Raw genomic sequence first — 21,008 nt, 5'->3', positions numbered from 1 at the left:
TTACAACGGTTCAAAATGTAGCATAATGTGTTCATATGCTGGATGAGCATATGCAACAGAAATGCAATGTAAAGCAATGTACTAAGTTCGCACACAATGGGCATACATAGCATGTAATGTAAAGCAATGTACTAAGTACGCACACAATGGGCATACATAGCATGTAATGTAATGCAATGTACTAAGTATGCACACAATGGGCATACATAGCATGAAATGTATGTAAAACAATGTACTAAGTACGCACACAATGGGCATACATAGCATGAAATGTATTGTAAAGTGATGTACTAAATATGTACTATCGAACATAGCAAGTATATGATGTGAAAACCGGAAAGCATGAAAGTAACAAGTAGGCACATGTGTTTCACCCCAAAACAGTTTGGAAAACAGTAAAAGAGGGGTTCAATGTACTCACATTGACTCCTCGAAAACATGTAAAAGATGGGGTTCTATGTACTCACCTGAGATTGCTTCGGAGTTCTTGTATAATAACCAGATAATGCTAGAGATCACGGAATATCAAACGGCACCTAATAGGTAGCTACATTAATATACCGGACCAAAATCGGAAGGATCGGATAGTATGCGGGTTCATAAACCAAACGAGTACGGAGACTCGTGTAATATGGTTTAACAAAGCCTACATACTAAAATGAAACCTAACCTAAGTGTTTGCGACCCATTACGACCCGTTTAGGTAGCTTATGCTACCTTACGCGTCGTTCGCGTAGAACGTGTCTGGAACGCCTAACATCGTGACCACAAGGTATAACCTCGGAAGGTTATAGCTATGGTCACCTAATGTGTTTGGTTGGATCCTACTGATTGACCAAATGGGTCGGGTTCGAAAGTATAAGCGATGGTTTAGATCGCTTACCTTACGACCCTATATATGCACTAAACTAAAAGTGACGAGCTAAGCATGTTAGGACATGCTTAACTAAGTTTAGAAAACAGGTTTGGCACCAAAACAAACAGCTTTGATGCTCACGAGTAGTTTGGTTACAAAATATGCAAGAATGCACATTTTGGCCGAAACTACGACTCGTCACTGAGCCTAGATAACGTGGTAATCAGTAGGTATAGTCACTACGGACTATAACCATCGTGATCACGCTCACGTTATGAAGTTCCATGAACTTCGTGTTGACCATAGGCTGGTCAATGCAGAAAGTCAACAAAACGTTGACTTTCGGACTCGAAAAGCGAATAAAAGAATGAAAGAATACTTACGGAGGGTCCCCGAATGCTAATCTAGATCAAAGAGCTCAGGTATGAAGCAATGGCATCAACTTAGAGCATTTTGATCAGATTTGTGTGGGTTTTACATCAAAGGGGGGGGGTATTTATAGGAAAAGTAGAGCCGTTAGGATCGTTTCTTGAATATCGTGCCACGATCCAAGCCATACACTTGTCACAAAGTTGTGGTGGCTTAATGTGACCCTTGGCCTTTGGGTTGTTTGAAAGGCCAAGTTGTGCAAGAAAGACAAAATTCTGTTACTGAAGGGGCCATGCGGCCCGCATCAGGATCTGTCAAAACTCAGGCGGGCCGCCTGGGCCTGTCTGGTCTGCACATACTTTCAAAAATGGCAGTTTTGGTCCCTGTTGCGTATTTAAGCCATTTCCGACACTTCTAAGGCCCGTAAAGCCAACTTTAAGGCCCTAAAATGATGCCTAAACATTGTGGACATGAAACATGCTCAGAAATATGTCGGATGTTGGCTCGTTTGGCCGTACGATCGCGATGTTCGGTTAATTACGACGGAATGCGCATAAGCGCGAAAAATGATCCGAATGATGCGACGAATGGATTTTTCTCATGCCTAACACTAAGGCATAATATTCGGATGCTTACATAAATTTTTGGATGTCCGGATGTATTCAGAACGTAAGTTATGCGCGAAAGTGCAAACTTGTGCACTTTTTGACACTTTTAGTCCCTGAATGATCCAAAAGTTTATTTTAGCATACCAAACCCTTCAAAGCCTATTTCTAAGCTATGTAAAGGATATTTATGGTATGTTTAACTTATGGACATGTTCCGGAATGTTCGTTATAGTTCAAATTGGCATACTTTCGCAGTTTGTCAAGTTTAGTCCCTGTAAGCGAATTAACTTGTTTTTGCCATACCAAAGCCTTCAAAACTTATTTCTAAGTTATGTAAAGGTTATTTAAGGTATGTTAAGTATATGTTGATGTCCCGGAGTATTTGTCGCATTAAACTGAGTACGTTTTCGCACCAGGTTGCGTATAATTCTCCAGAAAGCGATGTAAAGTTTGAAATTGAACCAGAATTGATATGTGCAATAGATACACATATTTATACAAGATCCCAAGTATGAAATACGATATTTCATCGGCTTGGAATTTGTTTGATGGTCGCGGTGACACAGGTGTCACACTTCATATCCATCATTTGATACAAATTTTTCAACAACAAAGAAAGGCAAAGTTCTACAATGCAACATTGCTTTAGATCTTGAGAATGGTCAAAATTTCTCGGAAGAGGTTGCAAAAGGTCACATGTCTTTATTGGTGACTGTGTTAGAATCATATGAGAGTTTAGTTGCAGGTCGAATCGGGAATCCAATGTTGACAAAAGAGGATTACGATCAAATTGATGCTAAGGAGATGGAGTTGATGGATATAAAGTGGTGTTTGGCAAGTGTGTTGATTTCCGTGATGCTAATGTTTCTACTTTAGGTTTTGATAAATCTAAAGTTACTTGTTTTCGTTGCAGGGAAAAAGGACACTTCAAAAGAGAGTGTACAAACCGCGAAACAAGTGGAGCTCAAAATCCGTTCAATAACAATGATTATTATCGGAAAGCGATCTATCATCAAGTTGCTCAACAACAAACACAAACTGCTCATGCTAGGAAAGAGATTGAAGAATCAAAGAAAGCTTATTTGATGAACAAATTGATAGATCAAGATGATGAAAAATTACTAGAAGGGTTTAGTTGGGAAAATTTTACTTGGGATGACTATGATCCTAATAAAACTTCAAATCATAAAGCTTTTGTTTGCTCGAGTTGCTGAAGATAGTGATAATGATGATGATTATTATGCAAATAGAATGAAAGAACATTTAAGAATGCTAGAAGAGAGTGACAGTGATGATGGAAAAGTTCGAAAGAAAAAGAAGAAAGTTAAAAAACAAGTTAGCAGTGATGATGAAGAAGTTTGTGTGATAAAGAAAAAGGTAAAAGAAGTTCCAGCTTTCAAAGTTAAAGCAGAAGCTGATGCACAAAAGATTCCGGTGAAATGTGAAAATTGTGAAGCAGTGAAGAAGCAAAACAGTACTTTGATTCATAATATGAACAGATTGAAAGAATCCTATGATGTTCTAAACAAAGCAATGAATCGGTACAATCAATCAAGCAGTGAACAAGCAACAGCTATGAAGACACTTCACGGAGCTTTCATGACAAAGCAGAAAATCGTCAATAATTACATTGGGGGTGTTGTGCTTAAACAGAAACTGGAAACCCAAAGAATTAAAGCAGAAAGGGTAAACAGGTTGTTGAAAAGTTACTCATGTACTTCGTATGTTATTGACAGGATTTATCCAACCGTTGAAGGCATGAAGGCATTTGAAGAAGAGAATACTGAAGAAAAGCATTCTGGTAAGAAACATAGTGCAAGTTATACAAATTTTCCGCCCCAGCTTGAAAATAGATATTCGCCACGAAATCCAAATCCTGAAAGAGTCGAAAAGCCAACCAACTTAAAGTGGGAATCTAAACTATCAGATAATTTGCCAGAAAATATTGATGTCATTTTCACATCGTCTGACACTGATCAACAATCTCAATTGATGAAGAAAGTGGTGGATCATGTGTTAGATAACGATGAAACGGAGGAGTCTAAGTCAGAGTCAAAGTCTGAGTCCGGCACTCCAAGTCAAACCGTCAAAAAGGGCAAACGGGTTTACAATAAAGAATTTTTGTTATCAAAATCTAATTTGAATGATGAAATGTTCAAAGTGGCATATACTTTGAATGATTTAGACAAATTATATACTGATGAAGAATTTCCAATAAGAGGCGTCAAAACTGAAATGATCAAAAAGGTTTTCAAACTAACAGAAATTAATATTTCTGAAATAAAAGATGTAAATCTTTCTGAAAAACCTAAAAAATACACCTCAAGAGTTCAACAAAGAAAAAATAAGAAAAGAGGTTACAGTTCTGGTTCTGGTTATCGAAAGAAACCCAACCATAACGGTAATTTTAAAAAGAAAGGACTTGGTTTTATTCCACCTAAAAATTATAAAAATGAGAAAATTTTTGAAACAAAAATAGTATTTGTTTTAGGAACATCAACGGAAGAAGAAAAGGAGCAGTTGTTCAGAAAGCAATCAAACAAGGAGTTCCTTGCTAGAAAGAAGCAAGAAGAAATGAAGAATGAAGCTGTTCAAAAGAAAGATACGTGTCACACCCCGAAATTATCAGAGCATTGGCGTGACTGGACTGGTATCTTCATTGCACAATGGAAGCAAATAATCTAAGTCTTTTAGAAAGTGAACGCCCACTAAGTACTCGACTCTTCATGGTCCTCCTATTCCAACCGTGCCATGATTTTCTGAAATGCAACCTGAGAAAGAAACATGCGAAAAATCAACATAAAGTTGAGCGAGTTCATAGTTTGTTTGTAAAAGATTTGAAATAAATCTTTTTGAATGACCGGTTTTTGTTGCATTGTTGAATGTTTAAATACTTGAAGGGTTAACTTTGTACAATAGTAACAAAGTTTCAAGAGTGTTCTAATTAGGTCACTCATAATTTTTTTTGTTCCAATTAGGTCATTCAAGTTTCATTTGATGTTTCAATTCTAGATATTTTACCTAAATAGAAGGTCATCCATCCTACATGGCATTTCTTTAGGTTTTTTATTTAAAAATTTGTTGACATGGCATATAAATACCAAATGGATTAGAAAAAAAAATGCGAAATAGGTTTAAAAATTTTTAAAAAATTGTAGAAAAGTTTAAAAAGTGCGGAAAAAAATTTAAAAAATGTCATTTTTTTTCAAAATCTCTAAAAAGTTATAAATTGTTGCTACGCCGACGATCATCGGCACCACAGAGATACACGAGTGGCGGTCATGCCCCGATAAAAAAGAACTCAAGCAACTCATGCCCCGATAAAAAAGAAAATTGTTGCTAAGCCGACGATCATCGGCACCACGGAGATACACGAGTGGCGGTCACCGTGGTGAGCCGTTGAGACTGCACGTTTGATATTAATTAACTTCTTGCATAACTCACTGCCATTGCTTCCAAGAAACAATTTATTGGAGCAAAGCATTCACACATTCACCATGTACTTTGTTATGTATTTTCCTATTTAAGTTATATCAATATGTATTTTCCAAGAAACAATTTATTGGAGCAAAGCATTCACACATGCTGTATCATCATAAATGATTATATTTGTATAATAATGATGCATTTGTAACTATAAAACATGTGAAGAACCCGTCCTCAGTATGCATGTTAAGTGTAAATGAAGTTATGATCAGTTTCAATTCTAGATTACCTATTGTTCGATTGGTACTGAACAATCGAACGCTTGATCAACGTTGGTTGCTGACGATTGTTCTTGATTCGCCATCGTTAAAGCTTTCCCTCTCCACGCAAATTGCCGAAACGAGATCTGAATCTCGTGCGAAACACAAACCGGCAGCGAATAACGTAGAATCACGTACGAATGAGGGTAGGGTTTACAATTGTTATTTGTTTGATTTGATTTGATTCTACGATTTGTAATATTTGATCATTTTGGGTTTTTATTTTTTTTATTTATTATATTTCTTTTATTTGATTTCATCTCATCATGTTTAAAAAAAAAAGTTAAATAAATGCCATGTAGGACTATGACCTGCTATTCAGGTAAAATATCTAGCATTAGAACAACAAAATAAAGTAGAATGATCTAATTGGAACAATAAATTTTATTAGTGACCTAATTGGAACACTCCTAAAACTTCATTACTATTCTGTGGCATATTCCCATACTTGAATGAAAACATGGTATGTAACTTGTAAAATGTATGAATGTTTGAATGTAACTTGTAAAACGTATCTGTAACTGAGTATTATGAATGTTTGAGATCGCTAGTGGTTTGCAAGGCCACTAACATGTGTCACGACATAGGAAGCCACCAAACCTAGGCATTTTTGTCAACTTTGACTGAGACACAGAAGCACTCATTGGTAGAAGTAGGCCAAGAGTGGGGTTGCCTGAAACCCATTAGATCTAACCTTTTGTTCCGGCGGTCTGAATGTATACGTTGATTAATGGTGCTTATGGTACCCTATTCGAGACATGATCTAGAATGTTTCACTTGAATGTTTTTGTACTCCATCATACCATAACACATGTATTGTAAGCTCTTGTATTTGTATTTTCCCGTAGTTTAGAAAACTAGAATTTGTGTGTATGCATATTTCGAAAAATACGCTTGTTTGAAAAACCGGTATAAAACATAAGCTTTTCGTAAAACCATTTGTGTATGTTAAAACTTGCTTGTAAAATGGTTTAGAAATATGTAATTCATGTATGTTTTGCAAAAAGTGCATGTCTTTCCACCCCGAAAACATTTAGAAAAATGTAAAATAGTGAAAAAGTGGGGTTATGAACTCACCTGGATATTCCTGTGCAAAGCTAGCTATATACGACTTTATGATGTCGTTTCCAAGACTTGACTTGCTAGCGTGCATTCTACAATATTCCTAATCATGGAATATCTAATAAGTTTCTAATTAATGCGGTAACTAATCTACGTGTTACCGAGCTCTACCGAACCGTTAATCGAACGATTCGATGGTAACTGGTTAACTTGATGAAAATGACTAAGTTATACGCGTTACGTCTCGTTTGATACCGTTAATAGCTTACTAAGTCTAGAAAGTACTTAGTTTTTGAGAAATTCGACATATATAAATATTTATACAAAAATATCAATATATCGACAAAATAATGTTAGCCGCCCCGAGAAGTTGTACGCGTATAAAAAGATTGTTTATATGAAAATAACATATAACAATTTCGCAACATATATTGTGTCTTTATATATTCGTCAAAGATATGTGCACGCCGTTTAGGCGTATTAAATAAATATTGAAAAGTTATATTTGCTTTACAAAAGAATCGTCTAGTTGCTTTTGAAAGTAAATACAATCTATATTTATTTTCATAAAGAGGAGTCGTGTTGTTTGTCGTTTGAAAATAAATATAATCTATATTTATTTTTATAGAAAGAGGTCGTGTAGTGTGCTATTTGAAACAAATATATAACTATAGTTGTTTTATGAAACAATCTCGTATTGTTCGATTTTTGAAATAAATATAAACTATATTTGTTTTTACGAAACGATTTCGTATTGTTTGATATTCGAAGGGATTGTCGAAAGAAATAAAAGAATTGAAAATATTATTTCACGTTTTATTTCATAAAAGCATTGTCGAAGTAATATCCAAATTGTCGTTTTGTTTGATGTTCGAAATAAATACATAAACTGTATTTTTATTTTTTTATAAAAGGATACGAGTTAACGACGTTTGAAGTAAATATAACATTATATTCATTTGTAAAAGCGTTTGGAAATATCAAGGTTTGAAATATTATAAACTCGAATTCCATTAAGTGTCGTTTTTGAAACTATAATACGTGTCGTGTTTACGGATTTTTCTTGAAAAACGGGCAGAGTTTCCTCTGTTTTTGGACGCCCTCGACAACACAGGTTGTCGTTATTTTTACAACGTTCAATCAATGTTCAAACCACCAATATACATAATTCTTGTAAAGGCGACAAAATATAACTTAAACACTAATTCGTTCGGTTTGAGCTCGATATCGTGTATTTAATCAAACTTTATAAAATCATAAATATTAAACGCATCGTTTACTTTTACCAAGTCTTCGTGTCGCATATCGAGCCGCTTGACAGTTGACCGAGTCAACCGCGTTGACTCGTTGAGTTGACCGGGTCTGACTGAGTTGACTCGGTTGACCGAGTCAGACCGAGTCGAGCCGAACTACACTGAGTCAAGCCGAAATGCACTGAGTCGAGCCGAAATGCACCGAGTCGAACTGAGTTGAACTAAAATCTGATCTGTTAGAACCCGAACCTGAAAACCCGAGTCAAACATCACCCGAACCAAACTTTGATACAACTAATACTGAACTTGAACCACTCACCTGAAACTGGACCGAGCCACAATACACCTCGAAGCCGAACCGTTGAACCACCCACCATAAAACCCATCGGATAATGTCGAGGACCGCCGGATAACCAAACTGACCGGTGGTCCGAGTCTCCATCTCGTTCTCTGCTGCTTGAATCCCCAAAACTGACTCGAACCAGAACCAAGTTGAACCCGAAACCGGTGAACTCGCTGGATAAAAGCAATGTCCGCCGGTCAAAGGCACCGACCGCCAGACCGCCGGTTCTCTCTCTCTCCTTCCCTGCCTCTATCTCTCCGTCTCGTCTCTCTCTCTCTCTCTCTCTCTCTCTCTTCCGCTTCTGTCTTCAGCCGCCGCTCACCACCACCCGACTGTGGTGGTGGTCGTTTCTGCTCAATCAGGGGTGGGTGGGGGTGTACGACCTGTAAAAATAGAGAGAAGGGGAGGTGTGGTTCACCGGAGAAGAAAGGGGGTGTGTGTGTGACAGTCAACGACCGGAAAACAGTCGGATTTAGCTCCGATCGCCGGAGCTCGAGAGGAAGATGGATCAGGGGTGTTGGTGTGAGGGTTTACCGGTGTGGGTGTGGCTCGCCGGAGCTCCGATCGGAGCCGGTTCGTCGTCGGAATAAACACCGGAGATAGATAGTGAACGATTGTGAGTGTGTGTGTTGTTGTTGTTGTCTGCTTGTTGCACAAATGAGAAATGATGAAGGATTGGTCAGCTTATATAGAATTTCTTTTAATTAGTGGGCTTTGGGCTTGGGCCCAAGGCCCACAAGCCTAATCCCCGTGTTTAGTGGCCTGTCTCTCCTACGAGCCCGTCTTCAAAACCCGATCATTATCTAAGATCGTAAAATAATATGTTTGGGCTAAATGTACATAACACAGTGTTAGTAGACGTTCGCGCTTTTGTTCGTTGTTTACGATAGGAATTTGTGTAAAATTACGTCGTTCGCTGTTTTGAACCGTCTTTCGAGCCAGTTTCAGTTACGACTGCTAAAATTTAATTACGAAGCTAGAATATATCGTAAAAAGAAAATTTAATATTTGTCGGCGTTGTCAGTATCTTGTACGGTATCAGTTTGTTGTCGCGTAATATTCAGCAGGTTTCTCTGTAAACCATCGTTCGCGTATTGAAAAGTCGTATAGCCGTTCCTAGGCACTCCAAAGGCCTAATCAAGTTAATTTGCGTCATAAACCTTATTTATTTCCACGTTAATTGTCTGTTAATCACGTAATTAAGGGCGTAAATTACCGGTTGTCACAATACGAGAACTTGTTTTCAATGCAAAACAGTTGGTCATATTGCAAAGCATTGTCCTAATGCAATTCAACCAAAACAGGAAGTGTCACATAAACTAAAAGAGAAGATAGTTGAAAATGAACCGCCAACCAAACCTTTTATAGTTTTCAAAAACTCAAAATTTGAGGTTGGTGAATGTTCAAAAAGGTTTTACAAGAGAAAAGCAAATCTTGACAACCAAAAGCGGGTTGTTAAGAAATCCGATGATAGTTTTAGCAATGATTCTGATTCATCAAAATTAGAGGAGCTGTCGTCTGGCGATGAATCTGATTCCACAAAATCAGAGAAGCCACATGTTGATTCAAAAGTTGAAAAATCAGTACCGCCAATGGATGATGCAAACTTTCCACCATTGCGGGCTGAGAATTTTAAACAAAAGGTTGGAAAAATTGAAATTTCAAATCAATTCTTTTCTGAAAAGAAAGAATTTGATGTTGAAAAAGCCTTTAACCCCAAAGTGAAACGTATTTTTGGAAAAATGATTGATGGAAAGGTCAAAGGGGTAAAGGAATTTTATGAGAAGAAAATGAAAGGAAAGAAACCGAGTGTTGATAACTCGGAATCTCCCAAGGTCTATCAGGCTTGGGAGAATCTCTTTAATTGAAAAACCTGACTTGCCGGAACTCCCAGGTTGGTAAGTGTGGAGTAGGAATCAGCATCTTTCTTGAAAAATATCACAGATGTGAATGATGGTTGTTAAATGATATTTTGATTTACAAGTGGTTAATCAAGGTCATTAAGTTGTACTTGATTTAACTATTTTACAAATGGTATGATTATTGGAATTGTTTTTATGATAAACCTACAAGTGGTTGAAAACAATGTGATGAGTTTATCCCCAACCTACAAGTGGTAAAATTAACAAAACTAATTTTCCGAAAAACCATTTTGATTAAAACAAACTTAAGTGTTTTGAAATCTTAATGGGAAAATAGTTTGTTGTAGGGGGAGTTCTGATTGTTTATGCCAAGTGGATGGCGAATTGAAGCTTGAAACTCAGTTGTCACTTTACTTGTACAGTTTGTTTTCAAATTTTTTAAATGATTTTGAATTTTAGGGGGAGAAAGAAATTTCAAGAAAATCTAAAAACATTAGAAAATTTTGAAAAAGCCAAAAACATGATAAAATCAGAAAAAGCCAAAAACATCAAAAAATGAAAAAGAGTTTTGTTGTGAAAAAGAGGAAATGATAGTACATCAGTGGACTATCACAACACGCTAAAGAATTGTAAAGTCAAAAATGTGATAAACGATCTCACTGAGGATATGTCAGTAGGTTTTTATACATTCAGTAGATTGTTTTCGAGATATAAACATAAATATCATTACTTACTTATCTCGTGGGGAACACTCTCGGATATATGGGTAACCCCCGAAATCTTGTTTGAAAGATTTTCTATTTCTGACATTCTAGGTCTTTGTGTGTGATGATATCTGGGGTATTATACCAGGACTTCTGATTTTGTGGGAGCAATAGCCTAGTCCTCGTATAATACTTTGCATAGCTTTAATCTTAAAGCCAGCCCTCAGTACCAAAAAAATGATGAAACATTGAAAAATGCTAATCATGTGTTGTTGAAGAAAATATCCTCAAACGGGACACACCTAAAGTCGAGCCATCATCTCTTTGTCTGAACGGAAGTTCTAACCTGAGCTCTCATGGTTTCGCATTTACCCGTTTACAGATATCATTAGTGTACATTCACCTGTAAGACTGAATATAGAAGTCTGGATACAGGAGTATATTCTGAGGTGGAACACGCGAATAAGTTTAAGTGCTTAAAACACTAATTTCGTATCTCGGAACAGTTGAACTTTGTGTAAAAATTTAAGTGGATCAGTATACTGACAATCTACGTGAATCGTTTAGAACTTAAAATGTCTAAGGCTTAACGGTGTTAGTGAGTTGTCTCAAAAACTGATATGATCCACTTACACAAACTCACAAAAATATTATCTGTAAATATTTTTGCATTTCTTTAAAAACAAAAACCCAAAAAGATTTTCAGTGTGCTTTAACATAAACTTATGAAAAATCCAAAAAGATTTTTGACAACTGATGTTTAAAAGCTGATCTTCAAAATTCTAAGTGCTAAACATGATGAACAGGTTTGGGAGAGTGTGTTTAAAAGAATATTTTTCTTACAAGTGGTTCATCAGAGATTAAAATTGTAAAATCATTCGTTGATTGAATAATACTTACGTGTGATATATAAATTTGTCAAATTTTAAATTTGTGAAATTTATTGTGAGGTAGAGATTGTGCAGGTTAGCCAGGTTTTGATGCCTGAAGAGAGAGCCAGGTCACGATCCTGATTATGTGAAGAGGAAGAGGTTCCTTTTTCTTTGGGTGCAGTATCTAATTTGTGGTAGATAGCAGAAAGTCTTTGTTTACCCATACTGTAACTAACAAATGACTAGTTAATAAAACACATAATCACAAAATGGCAATTTAAATATTCTTAGACTTAAATCAGTGGCAAGCTTATATCAGTGGCTCTGATACCACCTTTTCCTGTCACGGCCCTCAGCCCCGGTTTGACCCGGTCCAGAGCCGCGAGGCAGGAAATCCCGTGGTATTAATTTAAGTGACAGCGGAAGTCTTTGAATACCGGATCTTGTAATATTAAAACTGCCCGTTTATATAATTTAGGGATAAAACCTTGTAATTTACAATAAGGTGATTTCACTGGGAAATCTTTATTTTACAAAACATGTTTCTTTTATTCATTTACATTGAGCCACTTCTCTAAGCAGGTAATGCTTCACGGCACTTTCGTTGGATAGTTTCAATCGATCGGACGTTGAATCGTAATAGCGATCTAGTTATTACCCTGTTTGTTGCAGCAGCGTTCCGTGCAGTGTGTGTTTTATAATAAACAGTGTATAATTTAACGTATACTTCGAAGTTTTACGTCGAACAAGTGTCAGATTTCAAGTCCCAAGGCCCCCTATATATACCCGAATTTTGTACCTCCCGTGTGTCGCGGAAGAATACGTGACTCCTGTCACGTATCACGGGGCAAGTCCCCCTAGCCTAGGGTAGGCTTGTCACCTGGGTAGCCCTGCTGAGTCGTCGTACAATGAAAATTCTACTTAGACAACGAATTCGGAGGATAAATATCATTTAGGGTTTATCCCCCCTGAGTTTTAGGGGCCCTGATCCTGATTCTGATTATTTTGAAAATTTTAGGGTTTATGCAGAATTACTTGGGTTGCTCAATTAGGGTTTCCTTATTAGATAATTAATATAATACATAATGTTTTTAGTGAGAGTTGTTACACAAGCTGAATCAACTCGATACGTTTGTTTCCGCCTCTCGTATTGAGAAATAACTCTTCTGAACGACTTGTTTGGTCGTGCAAACGATCCTACAGTATAATAATAAAGATAAAACCAACCACAATATAATTGGTGTCCAAAACAAGTTAACCAAACTCAAGTTATCAGCGGAAGCATAAAGTGTAAAACCAAATCCTAAGTTTAAAAGTTCAAATGTTTAACATGGAACTCTACAGTCCATGTCCCACAACAACCTCTCCTTCTCGTGCAAGCTCCGTCTAAGCACCTAACGACCTACAAGGCATATAACAACGAGTCAACAACAAAGTTGAGCGAGTTCACAGTTGGTTGTCCATTTTAAAGTTGTTCCAAAAACCATAAGTTCGTTCGAAAACCATGAGTTAACCATTTCCTTGTTTCCCAAACCATAACCAGTGGGGGCTTCCCCATGTTAACCACTAGACCGTTACCATATCGACAACTGACTGAAGTAAGTTGTGCCCTACGTCAATGTCTATCAACATTGACTAAGTGCCCAGATCCATTAGTACACGCCCGTCCTACCGGCACGGTGTGATGCTTGTCAACCCTAATAGCGCTATCAACTAATGACCCGCTCGCCATTGGCCCTGCAATTAAGTCGATATATAAATGAGGGACTTCATGATAGAGTTTTGTCTAGTAAGTTATATGTTGTCATCCTTCATACGGAGGAATGGAGGTACGTAATCTACCCAAGGAGAATACGCAGGTTTAATGTTGTCATCCTTCCCATGGAGGATGGAGGTACATATTCTACCCAAGGAGAATATGCAGGTTCCGTTTTAGTTTCTTAACCCATTCCTAAGCCACCGGGAATCCCATGCCTTATAGAAAGTGTGAACTCACCTTAGGTTAGCTTGGCAGATAAACGAAAAGGTCAATCGAGCTGCTAGTGGTCAACCACGTCCTAACATGGTTACCATACAAGTCAGGTCTAGGTTCAAGTAGTGCACATAGGTTACATAATAAACTAACAGGTTACAACACGTAATGATCATGGCAAACACGTTAACAGTCAAGTACATTTCATATCCGCACTTGTGCGACTCAAATGATTGGGCTCGCACAATCTTATGGCCCACAAGCCTTGTGCGATTCACCAAATGAAGCCCAATTGTATCCGGCCCAACCTGTCGTGCGTCCAGCACATCCTTGTGTGACTCACAATGGGTTGTGCGATCCAAACATACCCGGCCCAAATAACCTAAGCAATCCAACATGTATACGGCCCAAACAAGTAAACATTGTTCAATTTGTGCGGTGCACTTGGCCTTGTGCGACCCGAGATATCTTGTGCGGCTGGGTTTGGGCTTTAAGGCCCAACAGCAAAATAAGGTTCAATATATGTGTGTGGCCCAAGACTTGTGCGATCGGCACCACCTTGTGCGATCCACTTGTCTTGTGTGATCATTCAGTTCTAGGTTGTACACTATGCTTTATCGGTTGTACCTAGCTTGTGCGACTACACTTGTGCGACCAGAGCTTGTACGTTCAGATCAAATCTTGTGTGATCTGATCTTGTGCGACCGACAAACTTGTGCGACTCGTAATACATCTCCTTAAATCATGCAACTCAGTTACTAATTCCAATTAATTCGCTTGATCAAATTAACAGTTTCCAATTATACAAAAATCGATCCAATTAGAGTTTCAACATCACATTCTTATGAACCCTAATTAATCATATAACAACTTATCATCATTACATCAAATCAACTAGCCTAATTAACATCAAGACCCTTAATTCATCATTCAACATATACAACAACCAGAATCAATTAAACACATTTGCACGGTTTCGGTTCTTGATTACTATCAGACATCCTAATCATAATAACACAACCAAACCATCCGAATCCAAACACATATGGCCGATTACATTCATTCAGTTCTAGATCGTTATTTTCATTACATGATTATCAACCCTATATTGAACTAACACGTTACACATGTGGGCCGATTTCATATCATAATCAATCACATATCATTCGTAAATCATCACATACTGCACAATATCATCTAACAAACAATAACCATGAATCACTAACCGGTTAGAAGGTAGGACAAGGGTTGATCCGAGCAAGAAAGTCTTCGAGGAAGAGGTGATGTTGTCGTCGGCTTCGAGAGAGAGGGAGAGGGATTTAGGGTTTGGTGTTTGGTGTTTGTTAAGTGTTTTGAGAGTTATGAGGATTATACCAATCCTCTTAGGTGTGTTATGCGAAAGTCATAGGGGCCGGCCCATATTGGGCTTCCCTTTGGGCCATGAATTCGGAACACATGCTGAGCCAAGAGTAACAGGTGTAAGATCGAGTTGTGTGGCCCAAAAGAGCTTGTGTGATTGTACTAGCGTTGTGCGACCACATAACATATATACATACAACACACATAACCACATAACATAATAACCATAACATTCCATTAACATCAACGTGTCACATAATCACATAACGTTCACACTGGTTATATCAAGATACAACGAAAGGTTCGAAATACGAGTTGTCACATCATCCAAATCACTAATTCAGTTAAAATGTATCATTAACTCATGGACAATTTGGCAATTCCCAAATCACATGTACGATTTTGGCAGTTTACCTATTTATCCTTTAATTTTTAAATTTTTTAAATAAAAAACATAAAAAATTATAATATATAAGGGTGAGTTAACATACAATATTTTTTAACGTACGAGATGAAATTACGCACGTTATAAAACTCAAAACACTAATCACGTATGGTGAAAAACCATAAATCACGCATGTTGAAAACCGTAATCATGCATGAACAACGCATGTACAAAATCAGAAATCACGCATGAGTGTCACACCCCAATTTTCCACGTGTCACCGGTGGGCCCGGTGGGGAGTATAGTGACGTAGTTGGCGTCATCATAGACAAACAACACAATATAATAATGCACAGCGGAAGCAAAAGATAAATATATTACATTTCGAATATAAGTAATGTCAAAGTATTACAACGGAAGGTAAAGGATCCACAGGCGGATCAATAATAGAAAACTGTTCAATAGACTTTAGGCATCTAGGACTTGCAAGATTCCCTAGTGACGCCCCGAGCTCCCAGCCAATTACGCATAGTACCTGTCACTTAACCTTTTGGAAAATACGTCAGTTTACACTGGTAAATACAATTAACTGACTCATTTTGGAAAAAGAGTTTGAAAAGTGATTCGAGTGCAAACGACACAAAATATCTTGACACATCGATTAAAATGCACAGAGGCAAAATTAATCTTTATACTTAGGACAATTTTATTAATAAAAATCTTGTATCCGATTTACATGGTTGTCCAACATTTAGGGCCGGTGATTATACAATACAAGCCGGACAAGATTAATCGACACACCACAAATATAATCTCACAAGAAGATAATCTCACGAGTGAGTATACGTTATACATATGCAACAGGAGGTGTTCTGCCTACACCTTGTGCTTACGTCGTGGTCATTCACTTTTTAAAATGAGCCAAGGATATCCAGGACACGGTCATTAACCCCCAATGTTATTTGTTATCAATCAACACAGATTAAAACGGGATTATGCAATTTAATCATCTCCGATTAAACAGTTTCTACACCCGACCAAGCGGTATTTTTATAATACCGTATCCCAAGCCCGTATAAGGGAAAATAAGTTAAAAGTATTTACCTGAGCTAGCTCCTGTCTTAAATAGCAAGAATAATAACTCAGTCGTATTCCTAAGTAAGCGTAGGTACAATTTACCGGAAAGCTCTAGTCTGGAACGATGGTATAAATCACCAATTAGGATACTAACGGGTCTTTAATTAAGCCTAAGCTTAGACCGGTTAGTTTTAAGGAAATATATGGTTCAAGCGCACGATTAAGCGAAAGACCGGATAGAATGTGATTTAGACCCGAAAAGCTTGAATACTTGTATAATATGGGTATACTAAATACATTCTGGATTTTTGAGACAAAAATGATAACGTTTGACCCGTTTCGGTCAATTTACGCAAACTAGTTACGTAAACCAAACCGAACGCAAAAAGGGCGTTACGGGTAGCCAAAAGAGTCAAATGCAAGTTCCCTGAGATAATATGCCTTAAATATGACATAATATCAGTAAGTTATGTTCTATTATGCCCCGAATAGTTTTAAACTCAATTTATGCCTTAGAAGGGCATTTTGGTTATTTAAAAGATTATAAAAGAGCAAAATTGTAAATCTGAGTTACGGGTCTGGTTTATACAGTAAATATACTTCATTTAGCATGTTATAACAGTAGGGTATGACCCATATACCAAACTTAACATTTAAAATCAAACTATGCACCGTAGGGGTATTTTAGTAAATTCACAAGGGCTAAAAATGCCAAAACTGGAAATCTGAGTTCATATAATTATACTTACTGTTATTATATGAAAATATACTAATTACATCAGTAGGTATAAGTCTTATATGTTTAAAACGAGTATAACGCTTACTATGCGCTTAAAACGCTAAAAATGCGATTTAAGGGCGTTTTCGGGTTTTCAAAGAAAAGCTGAGATTTTTTTTATATTTCCAGAATACTTAATATACTTTATTCAACAAATAAAAACAGTAGGAAAAGGTTTCGGGTCAAAAGAATGTATAAAACTCATTTTATGGCTTAAACGGTCAAAACCGACATAACCCGAAATAACTAGGCGATCTAAGATCCGTTCAGCCAAAAATTAATTAAAAATCACCAAAAATCCCAAAATATTATAATACATCAGTGGGTAAAAAGTTTTATATCAAAACGTGGCCAGAAATGGGTTATACGCGAAAAGGGCCGTCTATGTAACTTTAAGATATAGTTTTACGCTAATGGCCATAACTCAAAATCTGGACCACCAACTGATCCGAAATTTTCGGTGCAAGTTTATATATTAGAAATAAAGATTTCTACTCTTTCACTTTTCCAAAAATCACGTTTTATCTCAAAAAGGGCAAAATAGTCAACTTTATGTATAAATCGGAAACATGCATTTGAATCGGCTAAGTATAGACTCAATCAACAAAATTTAAGAAAGTTTTACCAAAATAAAAATGGTCAAAAATACTTTCCAATACAGATCTCGAACATGCATGTGCGAATCCGAATCGATAGTCTACGAAATAATCGTTTTACAAGACTTTCGGTTCCGATTCGTGTCTATACTATATATTGTCGAGTTGATGATGGTAAAACACATTCTTATATGTATTACAAGTTATTTATGATGATCAATCAGATTGCATGTCTAATATATTAACATTTAAGCTTATTTTTGCAAAAATCACTTCTGTTGACTTTTTGGAAACATATTTGACTCGGCAATTAGCATGCATATAGTGGGATTCAGATAGTACCCTTTAGAGGGTTTGTTTCCCACATAAATACCAACCTATATCAGGTTTCAATTCGAGAAATGACTGAAAGAAATCCGTTTAATCAGAAAGTCAAAGCTTATGAACAAACATTTTGACTTTTAGCAATAATCAAAGCAAGAACGGATTAGAGAACGAATTGGAAGCTTACAAAGGTCCTATAGATGCTTAGTTACTACTAGGAATCGGCCTTAATGTTCAGAAATGCTCCAGGAAGTTGTCTTGAGAGTTTTACAAGTTAGATGTTCTTGATCACAATGTATGAGCTCAAAGAAATGAGCTTTTGATCTTGTTTTATGGATGAAATCAGAGGTTATAGAGAGCTTACTATAGTCCTAGGCATGCAAGGGATTTAATTGGTGCAAACGGAGGTGTTGCAAGCTGTTATACACTCACCAAACTGACCCAAAGTGCAAAATTCGCATTTTTCTGTTACTGGGGGTCTCACGCGGCCCGCTTGGGGGTGCCAGGCGGGCCGCCTGGCTTTGTCTGATCCCCAAAACTTTGTTAAAGGTTGCAGTTTGGTCCCTGCACTTTGGTTACGAGGTTTTGGCAACTTTTCTTGACTCGTAAACCCCCAAACTTGGTTTCTAGGAACCTTGGGACATTTACCAACATGGTAATGTCCTCGGATAACTTTGCGCTCAACCGAAAAGCCATGAAATTCGACGTTGACGCTTTTAGTCCCTTAAGTACGGTTTTGGCCATAACTTTCTCATACGTTGACGAAACTTCATGAAATTTTAACCACATATTCTAGTGAGTATATTTTAGCTTCTCAAAGCTTCGGGTCTGCCAAAAGTTCACTTAGAGGTATAAATTAAACATGTTGACACTTTTGGCCCCTGTAGTTTGCAATACATCACTTTTGTGCAATTTCCGCGTCGTATGATCCATGAACCATCCGTTTAAGGTTATAAACATTATGTGGGGTTATCATAGAGCCTATTTATCCATTGTTGACACTTTGGACCCTTACGTTCCATAGTTTTCACTGTTTGTCACTTTTAGTCCCTCTAAGGTATGTTTTCACATACCGGACCCTTATGACACGTGTCAAGACATTATTGGACGAAATTTTTTCGAGGTGTTACAATGAGATAAAAACCTAATCACGCATATTAGGATATGAGTTTCTTTAGATGATGTTGTTTAATAGAAATGGAAGATGAAACAGAGATTTAATGTGCAGCGGAAATGGAAATAAACTTTAACACATAATCAAAGAAGAATAGTTTTCAGCAAACATGATTTCCATTAGTCGAATGATTGTATCTATTACAAAATTCAACAATTCATGTGTGCAACTAAACTCCCCCTCAGCCTGAGCTCACTGATTTGTTCGTACAAGATGACTTGTTGAGAAAGATCTAATAGAACAGTACAGGTACTGTTCTATTTATAGTACAAGCTAAACCACTGAGAAGATCGACAAAGTGGCGTACAGACTGAATTTGCCCGAAGAGCTCAATGGTGTTCACAACGTATTCCATGTGTTGAATATGAAGAAGTGTCTGTCAGATGAAACCCTCATAGTTCCTTTCAAGGAACTCACTATCGACGACCAGTTGCGGTTCGTCGAGGAACCGGTGGAAATTGCGGACCGGGAAGTTAAGACTCTCAAACGTACCAGGATACCCATTGTTCGAGTTCGTTGGGACTCCCGTCATGGCCCAGAGTTCACATGGGAACATGAAGACCAAATGAAACGCAAGTATCCCCAGTTGTTTAAGAAAGGTGAGTCCACTACTAAAGCTACTGCGGAATTTCGGGACGAAATTCCAAACCAACGGGGGGATAATGTGATACCCCAGGAAACCACGCAACCTAACTAGCTTCCTCAGTGACTACATGCTAAATTTTGGGACAAAATTTCTTTCAACTTGGGGATGATGTGACAACTTGTATTTTATAACGTTTCATTTGTGCTTGATGTAACTTGTATGAACATTACGTGACTGATTGATATGTTTGATTTTATGGAATATGATGAGTTTGAATGTTAGGTGTTATATGAATGTATTGTGAGTATGTGTATATAACAACTAAGCTTGGTCGCACAACATATGATTGATCGCACAAGCACTTGGGCCACACATCTTGTCCCTAGTCGCACACACTCTTCTCGGCCCAATGTTGCCTGTCTTGTACTCGATATCAAAGGGCAGCCCAAGTATGGGTTCAGCCCCCTCCTTGTTCTGCATAACATTATGGAGATGGGTGTATTATCCTCATATTCTACAAAATACTCAACACACACAAACCCTAAGCTCTCTCTTTTCCTCTCCTCCTTGTGCGACGACATCTCCATTCGAGGTCCCTTCCATCGATCCAACCAACCTACTCGGACATCACGGTTAGTGTTCTTTTGTTGTTAGTTTCTTATGATACACGGTGTTGTGATTGCTATGATTCTATATGAAAACTAGGGTTTCATGCTAGTAGATATGTTGATGGAAATTATGATCATGAATTGGAAGTATATGTTCGATTTCAATATAGATATATAATGGAACTGTTTTGTTGATGGACTGTATGATGATCTGTGTTGATCTAGGACTGAATTCATGTTGATGGGTTGTTGATCTTGATTGAATGTTTAATTGATTAGTTGATTTTGGCATGAGGAATTGTATGATGATTTAGGTTGCATGTTAGAATACGAAATCATGAATCTGATAATGTGATTGAATTATATGACAGGTTATTGTTTATGATTAGGGTTAATTAGGGTTCATGAGAATTAATTTGGTAAATGCTTGATTTGATCGATTAGTTAGAAAGATGGAAACTGTTAGAATGGGGT

General features: G+C 37.3%; 1 long non-coding RNA gene across 1 annotated transcript; it reads right to left on the bottom strand.

The window, feature by feature from the left end:
* Positions 1 to 7,781: 7,781 nt before the first annotated feature.
* Positions 7,782 to 8,897, bottom strand: LOC110903100. The gene is made up of 2 exons (XR_002571668.2): positions 8,214 to 8,897; positions 7,782 to 8,143 (listed from the first exon to the last, which is right to left on the bottom strand). It is a non-coding gene; the product is annotated as an uncharacterized LOC110903100 (long non-coding RNA).
* Between the last annotated feature and the right edge of the window lie 12,111 nt (positions 8,898 to 21,008).

Source organism: Helianthus annuus, chromosome 4, assembly GCF_002127325.2.
Source record: "Helianthus annuus cultivar XRQ/B chromosome 4, HanXRQr2.0-SUNRISE, whole genome shotgun sequence".
Taxonomy (NCBI): domain Eukaryota; kingdom Viridiplantae; phylum Streptophyta; class Magnoliopsida; order Asterales; family Asteraceae; genus Helianthus; species Helianthus annuus.
The sequence above is the reverse complement of the archived record's forward strand: the minus strand, read 5'-3'. Positions and strand labels throughout refer to the sequence as shown.